Genomic DNA, 10,600 nt, shown 5'->3' with positions numbered 1-10,600 from the left:
ATACATATTGCATAAAAGTTGCGATCGCCTCATAAACCAATTATGAATCACGAACAACGTTTATGTTACTCATTTAGCGCATTCGGATCATCTGATGCCTAATATTTTCCCAAAATGTTGCCGTCGCTACCTTCTCCTCGCTTCTCTCCTTGCTGCTCGCTCCTCGAGTCGACCGCCGGAGGTGGCGGGGTGAAGGGCATGCGGAGAAGCGACCACGGTCGGTCGTTCCGGTCGCGGCAAAGGCATCGCCGGCGGTCGGCGGCCTGCCAGCGCGCCGCCGCGTCGAGTGCCAACTCGAGGGAGCGCGCTGTGTGTGGACCGGTGGGTGGCGGCGGTTCCAGCCGAGTTCTTTCCGCGTCTCCTTCCACCGGCTGAGGCGCTTTCTTTGTCAACGTTCGCCCCCACAGAGCCTTTTCTCTCTTGTGTGCGTGTACGATTTGCAGAAGCACGTGGATGCCTTTGTGTTTCTCTTGTTTTCTTTTTTTTATCTTCCTTGAGGGCCGCGGCTGGGAGAGGCTCATGCATAAACGCGAGAGTGCCGTCGGAAACGCAGGGGACTCCAAGGAGACACGCTGCTCTCGTCAAGCCCCGCCTGTCGCAATTGTTTCTTGTTCTTCATTCATATATATATATATATATATATATATATATATATATATATATATATATATATATATATATATATATGTATATATATATATATATATATATACACACACTTTACCCTGGCTGCGTTGCACCTCTTCTTTGTCGTGCACTTCTCACTCTGGCATTTGTGTTTGCAGTTCATTCTTGTGGGCTTATCGTGCTAACTCCAGCAACGTTGGTTGATATGTGGGAAAGACGCTGGGACTTGAAGATGGATCAGTCCGGCGGGATACGTTGGCGCGACGTGCAAGCCGATCTACTATGATACAAATGGAAGTGTTCTGCTAATAGCACGAACTCTGGCAAGGAGTACAGCACACTTGTTTTGTGCACGCAAGTGATTCCTGGATAATCATGCATTAAATGGGGCCAAGAAAACAACAAACGTCAAATAGCATTTGCCACGACGTTGAACTTCCACTCATTTTCTTCTTCGCGGGATTCGCTTTGGGCACAATATACCTGCATGCCAAGAACGTAACGTTACAAATTCTTATCATTGTTGTCATTACAAGTTCTTCGGCTGCTGCTGGCACTCGTGCCATCAGAGCTTGGTGTTCTCAAATGACTGAGGGCTGGTTTCTACTTTAATCTCACTCGATCTGAGCAGTGGAGCGGCGGAACCGAGGGCGCAGTTGCGTGTGAGGGGCGTGAACTGCAGGGAGAGTGGCTTCCGACGAGGGAGAACATGGCCTTAGCAAGACGTTTTCTCGGGTGCGTTTATTCATGTAGTGCAAGAAGACGATGGGTAGGAACACAGTCCAGAGAACAGGTGCCTAGTTGGTTCATAATTTCTTCGTTATGAACTAACGCGAGTACTCTACGAAGGAAACGTTTTGCCAAGTCACATTTCTCTGACAAAGGAAGGACGGTCGGTGAAGCTAAAGAAAGTGCAGGTGCTCTAAATGTTTTCTCGCTTTTATTTCATTTATTGCTGCAGAGCAATTTCACGTCTTAGATTCAATTGCGGCTAACGTAAGTGCAAGAAAGTATAAGTCAAAACTTATGTCAAAACTTATGTCAAGTCAAAACTTATGCGTGCCACATCTTTCGAAGGGTGGGCTGCTTCACTAGAACGCTTCGCCTAATGGTATTGTGGGCCCGCGTGCACTGTTAGCTGCGATGGCAGCGAACGGCAGAGCGACGTGATTCTGCTCATCGGCTGCCTAGTCTCTCCTAACAACCAGAGACGTCAGTGACGCCGCGAGCTTATAAACAAACGAGGAAACTTCTCTCCCCTGGCGCAAGCGTGAGCGCGTGGTGCTCCATCCAACGCACGCCCCGCGCGTCAGCCGGTGCCGTCGGCGCGGCTGCGACACCGAAGCGCGCCAGCAGGCAGCGCGCCGCCATTCTAAGCCTTCCTCCTCCTCCCTGGCACGTCTAGCCCAACTGCTGATCAAGCCCCCACTTTGCATACGCGCGCCTGCCCACATGCCCCGCGCGCCTTGCCGGCAAGCCTCGCGCCGGTCTCCGGGCCCTCGCTGCAGCCGGCGAGTGGAGCGGCGCGGCGTGTTTGTTTTTAGGCTTAGCACCGCCGCTGGGGGAAGGGAGGGCGGCGAAGAGTTCCAGATGCGATTTGGCTGGCCACCGCCCCGGGCTCGGTGCTTGCTCCTCCGCGAGGTTTTCCGGGTGCGTTAGAGCGAGCGCCGTTCGTCGCGCTCTCTTCGACGGCGGGGTGACGCCGGGCGCCAAACGAGATTCCGGCCGCGAAGCCCGAGCCGCGCGCGCGTCTCCCGCAGGGCCAGCCCCCGCTTTTTCAACGAGAGGCAAACGCGCATCTGCGAGCGCGTAGTCGCGACACGACAGGGGAAGAAGAGCTGGGACGCGGAAGGCCTGCAGCGCCGAGCGCCTCCTTCCATTCGCGCTTCCTTCCACTCTGCCTGTTTCTCTCTCGCGCTCTTTCACCGCCTTTGTCGTCTTTGCTGCAGAGAGGCGTGCCTCTAGAAGAACGGGCGGCGCTGCTCTAACATCGTTGCGCGTTCGAACTTGGAGCAATATTAGAGGTTGTAAAGGAGTTACTGTAGAGCAGGACCATTTTATGACTAAGTCGGGCGAGCGAATGCATCGGCATGTACAACATCGCGTACGCTTCTTAGAATCGTCGTACTCTTTATAATTTGCCAGAGTCGAACAGATTTGATAAGAGTCGTGTATAGAAAGGCTCAAAAGGATTACCTTCTTCTACTTATATTGAGTAATAATAATAATACTAAATGATTACGACGAGTGGTCATAATCATCTTCTCTTCCCTTTTGGCAGCGATGCTTCGTTCTTAGTTTCATCTCTCGGGGCCACTCTTTCTGAAGAAACACCGGTTCCCGTTTCGAAATAAACAAAGTCCTGGGTGCAACACTCAGTGACCTTGAGAGTTACATTACTATGCGCAGTCTTTTTGTGACATTCGGAGCTTACGTAAGGCGACGTACCCTCCTTCCTTTACTGTCACATCAGTAAAAAAATGTTAACATTCTAGACATATCGCGATTACGTCTCCCTAACATTCATTTGAACGTCAATGGAAATAAGTGCTTCGACAACGAAGCGTGATCATGCCCAAGTTTGATCTCTTTCGTAAACACCCAAGTGAAGGTTCATAAAAAAATACCTGTCATACAGAAATGACCGTCAAACTCTAGTTGCCCTAGTTCCGCCATGCACTATCATTAGTCGTGTAGCCGATACAGCTGACTTCTGCCTACAAACGGGGTTGTTCTTTCTTCATATTCTGAATATTGTTACAACGGCGACATAACGTCGTAATGTGCAGTGAATACATTCTATTTGTCCACGCTGTCTTCAAGAACGTTCGCATGTGCCCAAACTGTATTTCCATTTAGAACAATGGACGATGTGCAATAAGTCAAGCGCCGAAAAAAGATCTAAACTCTTGGAACTTGACCAGCCACCCCGAACTTTCGCTTTCATAACTACAACTTACTGTTATCGGTGCACCAGAGTTTTCACATGCGCGAATTTTCGCTCACGCAACTACCGCCATCATGAGGCTCGTGAAAGAGCACCACAAGTGCTATAGCATCTAGAAAGTGCTCAATATCTAATAAGCTCACTAGGAAATAGAACAAAATTATGGGAAAACAGCCATTGTGTCGCCATCAGGCGCAAGACTTCTTTTTTCTGATAGGCAGAACCACAGATTTCGAACGAACGATTTAGAGGAACGGTGGTGTGTCGAGAACAGCCGTATTTCTCGCGGAGCCAGTGAGCAAAAATCTTTAAAAAACGAAAACAGAAGTGCCGAGTACGCAGAGTAAGCATAAAGCTGCCAGCGAGGAGGCCCCAAACGGATCGACAATCCAATCAGGCCGAGCGATGAGCGGCCCAAAATCCTCCGGCGCCAGCGGATTAGAGGAACGCGGGGTCGTGCGGCTCAAGAGCGCAAGGTGGTGCGCGCGCTGTGCATGCAGCGCCTGTCCGCCGCCGACGTCCCGCTGCGACGCGGCTCTTGGCGCCGGGCCGGTGATGACACACCGCCGCTCGCTCGCGCGCATATATTGGACGGGAAGCTACGAGGAGCGAGCGGCAGAGAGGGGAGTCACGAAAGGGAAGGCGAGCGGGAACCGGGGCGTTTTTTTCCCGGTCGGGGCCTCCGCCACCGCGTCGCGATCCCAAATGGGATTGTCCAATTGAAGGGTATAACGCGCCCTCGGACCATCGCGCTCCCCAGAGCCTCCCTTCTACCCCTCCTCCAGCACGCTCACCTCCTCTCCCCCGTCAAACCAGCGCCGCTTTGTCCTCACGCTCTTGCTTTCTGCCACCTCTTTCGCGCTCGCGCGCGCGCGCGCCCCGATGTTATGCAGGCGCGCTTTTTCCTGCAGCAGCGTGCGATGGGCGCTAACGAAGCGCAATTGTCGGCAGCCTCGGAGGTAACTGCATTGGCCTGGCGGCGGCTTCGCGAGCGCTTTCGCGGCGTCGGTGACGCGACGCCGAGAAGCGCGGTGCTTTGATCTCGCCTCGGCACGGACGCCGGCGCGCCCGTAGCCGTGAACGCTCCCGACAGCGGGAAGCGCGCACAATGGGGTTGCGAAATGCGGAGAGCGGGCGTGCGTTGTGCCCGGCTGTGCACGCGCCGCGAGAGCCGGGCGGTGCCAAGGTTAAGCTCGTCCGGTCGACGCACGATAGCATTCGCTACGCGACAGTCACGTTGTTCGTGTTCGAGGTATACGTTAAGGGTACGTGCGCACTCGGTGCTCTTTATCTGATACGACCGTCAGCAAAACTGCGGGGTTCTGTCGAAGTGGCGCCGATGAAATCGTGCGCTGCCCGACGCACACCGCGAAGCAGTTCGACCGTGCTTTCGTATGTGCGTATTCGTCGGTGAGTCGCACGAACGGTCGCGCGAAGTGCTGCCGAACCTCTGTTACATGAAAGCTTGGGAAGGAAAGCATGCCGCGTGGCCTGTTTTTCTCATCGGCGATATTCGCCGCACCATCTGCACGAGGCGTCATAGAGGCGTAGATAAGTTCTTTGCGAACTTGTGTGAACCGATATATCTTCGGTATTGTGCATGAAATCCTCCTCAATGAACTCATAGGAGTGATTCCCGAATGAATGTTAGGGCGACTTGCATTCAAACGTTCTTGAAACTCGGTATACGAACGAGTCGCAGTCAATTAAACGTAGAAAAGTTGTTCTGTGAGCCCGTTGTGTGATTGTAGCTTTATGAAGCAAAATGTTTCAAGATTGCGGCGCCTCGCCTTTCGTAGGCGAGCCCCGAGTCGCCTTTCCTGGTCGTATTGGTAACACCCTTATCGTTACACACTTAGACAAAAAGTACACCCTTTGGGGTGTATATCTGCCACAACGATAATCACCATCTGCCTTGCTTGCGTTTCCTTTCTTGAAAATGCTGCGCCCGCTACTTTCCTGTCGAGAATGCTATGTCATGCTGATAACGCGCATGCCGTTCGTTACTGGGAAGTATCGAGCTCGCCGCATTAAAGAAAGGAAGTGCGGACAAGACAGATGACGATCATTGTTGTGTGGCAAAGGGTGTACTTTTGCTTAAGAATGTAGGGGCTTACAAAAATTTATTGAGGCCGGCAAAGGAGCTCTTGCTAGACGGGCGATGACAAGAGACTTAGTTGACAAGTGTGTAATCATTTTGACAGCATCGGGCCCACAAAAATATGCGAGAAGGGAATTTCACAGCGAGAGATATAAAACTCTTTTGTAGGATACTTTCGTGGGCCCAAGATTGTACTTTCGTGCCCAAGATACTTTCGTGGGCCCAAGATTGTCAGAATGATTACGTAGTTTCCAACTGCGCCTTTTCTCGTCGCACCCCAAGTTAGAGTTCCGTTGACCTCGTCTATAAATTTCTGCTGGACTCTAACGGCAAGGGTGTTACCAGTGCGACAAGAGAACCTCCTTAAGGGTGCAAACTTTTTTTTTGTTTTACATTGTGGTGGAAAAACAGGCTTTACGCTGGCCGAATGATTTCGCACCTCCTGCCCTTTAACGCGCCGTGCAGGGAGCTTTGTATGCCACGCGACGCGCTGATAAAGGGAGTTCCGGTACCCCGGTTCCCCAGTTACAGTCTAAAGGTCCGCAGTGACACGCAGCGAGAAGCCTGCGCGCCCTGCGACCGCTGCATGCCGTTCACGGTTTCGCGCGCGGCGCAGTCGGAGCACTCCGGCAAGCAGCGGCAAGGGACGGCTTGTAGCCCGCGCCGACCGAACCCTTATTGCGTTACCTCGGGAAAACTGCATCTTCGGCAATTTCGGCCCGGAGGCGCGCACTCGATGTTGCGCAGGCACTCCGCCGCTTCCTGTGCGCGCGTCGTTCCCCCTCGGCTTCAGCTGTACACGCGCTCTGCCTGGCGTCTTTGTATTTTATCCTGGACCTCGGCTCTTTGTAGTGCTCGCTTCTGCCTCTTCTTTTTTTTTTCGTTACTTCCTTTCCCTTTCGTTCTCGCTCGTGTGGCCAGTTTACCCACGCGCAGCTCGGCGGCGAAGTCTGCTGCGCAAGCGCACCCCTGCACGTTGGGCTGCCGTGTCTTGCTTTGGAGACGTGCGTGGGCAGTCGAAGACGAAAACGCGACGATGGCCGGCGGACGCACGCAGTGTCGCACACGGGGCCATTTGATTTCTCTCGTAATCGGAGAAGGGTAAATCATACGTGCGCGTCATGCTTCCGATAAAGAAGGCTTTAAAAAAATTGGAGGACGCCCAAGCTTCGCCTTCAAGAGTGGAACGCGACAGCGTTCCCGTCGACCCGCAAAGGGCTGTAAGACAGTGGGCTACGGCGCAGCGACTACGCGCCCGCATCGGACGCGGTGAGCGTCGAGCAGCGCCGCGTTCGGCGCGGCAACGAAATGTGCGCCTGAGCAAGCGACGGACGCTTCTAAAGCTGGAACCGCATGGCGCGTTTTTCGCGAGCGAAAAACGCGACGGGCGGCAAACGCCCGCGTTGCCGCCGACGCGCGAGCACCCGTACGAAAAAAAGGAGCGGCGCGTTCGCGCCGCGTTTTCCGCGTTGCCAGACAACATAACTCTCAACGACATGTATTGTCTATGTTACCGCATATATAATATGCCCTTAAACTTACAGAACACTACAATAAAAATAATCTGAGTGTAATTAGACAGCGACATTTCTTTCCGAAGTGTACTTATCAAGCTTAATTTCAAGCAGCAATATTGTGTGCGAAACTGCGACTGTGTACCTTCCGCATGCTGAGAAGCCGCTGCTTGTTAACAACTTCACATATACAAAGGAGGGTCGACTGCTTACTACCGAGTAGAAGAGGCTATACTATTAAAGGGGATGCTGATACTGAAGCAGGAAAAAATGCGGGTCAGGAGGTACATGTAGGTGCAGCCTGCCTGTTTGAGAAGAGAGCGAGCACCATACACTGGTAATATTATTAGCAAATTGTCTTGCCAGTATTAGCGATGAGACGCGACGCTTCTCCACTTTAGTTATTTGGGCCTCGTTGAAGGTTGCTTTGTTCATTTTAGGTGAACACGATGCGCGAACGAAATCACGGTAGCACATGTTTTCTCAACGCGCGCGCCAGTTCTGTCGAGAAAAAAAAAAAAAAGTTCCGCCAAGGAGGTTCCGTCGAGATGCGCAGAGAGTAGGGCCATCTGGTGGCAAAAAAAGAACCAAAATGCCACGTGACCAAATGCCACGTGACTTACCTAAACTCTGATTGGCGGACGCGCGCGCGCGACGCGTTTTTTTCTACTCCGAGCAGCAACACGCGGCGGCGCGATTTCGTGATGGATCCTGCTGGGCACGCGTCAAAATGACGCGCGCGTCCCACCATCCGCGCGTCAATCGCGCCTGAAATCGCGCCATGCGGTTCCGCCTTAAGGCAACACCGCATTCACTAGAGACGCTTTTGTACCGCTTTGAAGCATCGAGCTCGTGGCTGAGTGGTAGCGCCTCCGTCTCACACTCCGGAGACCCTGGTTCGATTCCCACCCAGCCCATCTTGCAAGTTGTTTTTATGCGAAGCATATTACGAGAGCTCAACCCAGCTCCTCAGGCGCGGCGGTGTCGCCTTCAATACCACGTGACACCGTGCCATACCACGTGAGACTGTGACGTCACGACAGAGCAGAAACGGGGCTTCAACTCGCGCCGTCGCTCGCGGCGTCGCTCAACTCTCGGATGGGCTGGGTGGGAACTAAATTAGCGCAGAAACTCTCCACTGGGGAATTGTCGTTATATTGCGTAATATTCTTTGCAATTACTTGTAAAGCCTATACTTTACCCTCGAAGCCAAAGTTGCCGCATTTTACGAGATAAACAACGGATAAGAATACCGTGCACACTCTGACGATCTCCCCAGTAAACTCATTTTTACTGCCAATGTACTATTTGGTAAATGAATGGAATGTTGCTGTAATACACAATTTGCTCGCCGACATGCTCGCCTTCGATCCAACGTAGTGTTGTCCCTGTATATGCTCCCGCAGGGAGCAGGATGGCGCATAGGCCATCATTATGTTCCAGATATGCAGGGAAGCCACTGCTCGCGCGCGCAGGAGGCAAATGCCGCGCAGTGTTCCAGTTGCTTCTTCGTATGCTGGTCGCGAGCTACATGGGGCAATTATTCGCAACTGCTGAGCGAGATGACATGCAGGCTATGCTCGAACCATTAGCGTAGCCGGAGGGGAAGTATTGTTCCAACCCCCCGAAATTTTTACTTTGTATGTGCATATTACACGCACAGTACAAACCCACGCACGAACGTGCATATAGGGGCTAGGACCCCCTCGATCCCCCGAAATAAGATCCTGACTACGCCCACGGCTCGAACAGCTCAAAAGTTCGTGTGAGTACACGCAGTATCTTCCAGCAAAAAATGATGCAATGTTTTTCAGCATGCATACGGAGTTTTCTCGCTGAGACCGGAAGGCAAGAAATGTTTTAAAGGGTGTTTAAAGAAACCTTCACACACGTAAGGTGGACAGTTATGTAGCGCATTTTGGCTGTCGAAACCAGCCGATTAATGATCGTCGCCAAGCGAACTATCCTGCCGGCAGTTATGTCGGTGACTGTCAACCATGACCGTCATTCATCATTAATCATCGTTCACAGCGGCTGCACATTTTCGATATATGTGGCGCAGACACGCAGACTTAAGCGCATTTCAAATGTTCACATGCGCATATTTTATGCAAAGCTTACTTTTATGATTCATTCATACCGCAGACTAAACTGCTGCTCCGTAGCAGCAAATATGCAGTGGAAAAAGATTAAAGATGCAGGAACCTCTAGATCAAATTTATTTCGTATAAGGGAATGGCAGCAAGGCAAGAGTCTTGGTTCTTGGAGCCTTGAAAGCAGAATTCAAAGCAGCTGGAAAGGCAAGAAGCTATTAAGAGTAACAACAGGCTATTGCGTAAATCACATTAAGAGGGCAAACTTGCAAATTAATTATTCACACATTGCAGAATGTAATGAGAACACATTTTTCTTGATCTCTTCATACTACTCAGGTCAGTTTACTATAACACGGCGCTTATTAAACGTACAGGCCGAAGTCTACATTCCACATTTCGACTAAGGCCGCTCGAGCAAGCTAGCTATTGCGGGCGCTAAATGCTGAAGTTACCACAGCTGTCTCATAAGCGGGAGCGCGCGAGGATTCCGTTTACTACAATACAATGAACACTAGCACACCCATCAACATTAATTGAAAAATCACAACGCCGACAAAAATTAAGGAAACAGGAGAGGTGCAGCGGAGAAATCGTATCTGCTAGTATTTGCTCTGTTTTGAACACACTGTTCTAGACCCGCGTAGTCAGAGAAATCGCACAAGCAGCACAGTGAATTGGGCACATTGGTAAATTGTCATTCTGTCAACATTCTTGGCGTATATGTGCAGCGCCACACAAACGTGTCGCTCATTCCTTGTCCCGCGTCCATGCCGCGCTGCACATATACGCCAAAAATCGTAGAAGTGAACAACCTCTCGTGCCAGGCGTGCACATCTCGGCGTTAACAGGGGTGTTACTCGAGATAAATGTTGCTTTAGTGTAAACAAGGCGAACGCACCTCGCATATCCTGGTCCCTTTCGGCACCAGCCGGTCTCGACCCATACGCCGTAGCCATACCAGTCGCCGGCGAACGTCTGTCCGTGCGCACGGCACCGCGCAAAAATCTTTGCCACCTCCCCTGCGGTCTGTGCAGTTTGGTGCTCTATGCACATGGACACTATAGACGGTCTCGTAAGCCGGTGCACTTCGAGTGTTGCACTAATGCACGATTCGCTTTTCTTGCCAGTGACGGGTGTGGCCACGGTCCGAGTATCTTTGACTCGGTGAACGGTCTTAAGTCCAGTCGGTGTAACGTTTCCTGCAGAGAGAGGCGTTGTACATCGTAGCGGGGGCAGGTACACAATAGGTGCTCGATGGTCTCCTCGCACACACAGGAATCGCACATCGAGCTCTTTCACTTTCCCCCACCCCCAG

This window comes from Dermacentor albipictus, chromosome 1, assembly GCF_038994185.2.
Source record: "Dermacentor albipictus isolate Rhodes 1998 colony chromosome 1, USDA_Dalb.pri_finalv2, whole genome shotgun sequence".
In the NCBI taxonomy this organism is placed as follows: Eukaryota; Metazoa; Arthropoda; class Arachnida; order Ixodida; family Ixodidae; genus Dermacentor; species Dermacentor albipictus.
The sequence above is the reverse complement of the archived record's forward strand: the minus strand, read 5'-3'. Positions refer to the sequence as shown.